The sequence below is a fragment of the Carlito syrichta genome, unplaced genomic scaffold (genome assembly GCF_000164805.1).
Source record: "Carlito syrichta isolate Samal-C Ts95f unplaced genomic scaffold, Tarsius_syrichta-2.0.1 Scaffold247529, whole genome shotgun sequence".
Classification (NCBI taxonomy): Eukaryota; Metazoa; Chordata; class Mammalia; order Primates; family Tarsiidae; genus Carlito; species Carlito syrichta.
Window position 1 is genome coordinate 54838 of NW_007191625.1, and position 2219 is coordinate 57056.

The window sequence follows — 2219 nt, forward strand, 5'->3', positions numbered from 1 at the left end:
AACCCGCGGGCTCAGGCAATCCACTCACCTCAGCCTCCCAAAGGTGAGGGATTACAGGCTGAGCCACCGAGCCCGGCTTATCCCCATTTTATAGACAAGAGGACTGAGGCACAGACAGGATAAGCAACTTGTTCCAACTCACATAGTTCATGGCAGAGTTGCAATTCTAACCCAGGCAATCTGACTTCAAAGGTAGTTCTTAGTCATCACTCTGGCCTCCATCTTTGCTTTAAGTGAATATTCTGCCTGTCAGTTTTCTTTTTGTAAAATAAGAGGTGGGAATTGGGTGACCACGAAGGTCCTACTCAGTCCCAAATCGGAGAAGTAGAGAAATGTAGAGGTTAGGAAACTGAACTTATACATAAAGTGGGTCTGCCAGGCCCTCTCTGGCAGAATTGTGGTGAGGAGTTGTGGGGGAAGCACTTAGAAGAATGAGTGGTGAGTACCCTGCAAGCAGGAGCTGTTATTATTCTTTGAAGGATGGCTCTGACCATAGCCAGGGCAGACTCTAAAGGATCCCAAATCCAGCTCTTAAGGATCCCGAGAGCTACTGGAAACATGAGACTGTCCTTGAACCCTCCCCAAAAAAGGTACATTCTGGGGACACCCATTCACATAGCACCTGTAATAAGGAAGGTGGTCATGGAGCCTAGGGAGGTAAGGAACTCTGTGTCCCCTTGCATCCCAGTGGCTACTGGCTACTCCATGCAGACCATGAGAGCTGGTCTGGCCCAATAATTCCAGCCAAACTTCCCATCATTCCCATCTAAGACAGGGACAACAGAGAAACCATGAATAGACCAAGCTGCAATTTCAAATTCAGTGGAAGCCCTACTGTGCCTGTAACCAGGGGACAATAGATGGATTTCTTCCCACTGTCATCCAAGTCACAGTGGCTCAAACTCCAGCTCCACTGCTTCCTAACTGGGTCACCCTTGGAAAATTACTTAATTCTGAGCATGAGTTCCCTAATTTACAAAACAATGACAACACAGCTTAGCAGTTATAAGCACAGAGTCTTGAGCCAGGCTTCCTGGATTCAAATCCCAGCTCCAACACTTATAAGCCTAGTGACCTAAGGCAAGTCAGTTCATGGGCCTGTGCTTCAGTTTCCACATCTCTAAAATAGGGATAATAATAGCACCTCCTTCAACAGTTATTGGCAAGGTTAACTGAGTCAATATTTTGTGAAATACATATATACATATATATACTTGCTCTAGTCATTATTACTTTGAAGTATTGTTGTGATTAAAGGAAGTAGCATGCAGCATTACAACTAGCACCAGATAGGTACCCAGGAAAAGTGAGTCATTGATATATTCATTATTACAATAGTTTTATTCTAGCCAACTACCCTGAGTCAGCAGGACAGGACTCTGGGGAATAAAGTGAAAAAATTATTCAGTAACTTACAAGTGGGAGCAATAAAGCTCAAACGGGAAATAGTAAGGTGGGCAGAGAAGCTAATCACAAAGCACGGTGCTTGTGGGAAAGGGTCCACTTCAACCAGCCTGGATACCTAACCATCTCAGCAGGCCTAGTCACCTCAAACAAGTCTTCAGTCCCCAACTTCTGGCCAGGGCAGATCCAGCCACTCCTGACTCTGTCTTCTGAGTAAGTCTCCAAAGAGAGTTAAAGAGAAGTTGCTGCCCAGAGGAACCTGCCAACAATTGTGGGTCCTGACTGTTGAGGTAAAAAAAAAAAAAGAAAGAAAGAAAGGAAAGAAAGAAAGGAAAGAAAGAAAGGAAAGAAAGGAAGGGAGGGAGGGAGGGAGAGAGAGAGAGAGAGAGAGAGAGAGAGAGAGAAAGAGAGAAAGAAAGAAAGAAAGAAAGAAAGAAAGAAAGAAAGAAAGAAAGAAAGAAAGAAAGAAAGAAAGAAAGAAAGAAAGAAAGAAAGAAAGAAAGAAAGAAAAGAGAAAGCCACCAACTAGGGATTGCGCGCTCCTGCTCCAATGGTCCCTTCCTCCGAGGCCTGTCCCTTGGAAGAACACGGACTGTGGCGGGAGTCCCTGCATGAGCGCTGCAGCCCGAGGCGAGGTCCGGGACAGGGACTCGGTTCCCGGGAGGTCATCCGCCGAAAGTTGGGAAGGCGCCGCTGTGCCCAGACAAACACGCGGCCAGCCCATGGGGGCGCGCCAGCGACAGTGACAGCGCAGCCCCGGGCCCGCGCCCGACGGGCGAGGAAGGGACGCTGGCGGCGGCGGGGCCTCCCCGCCA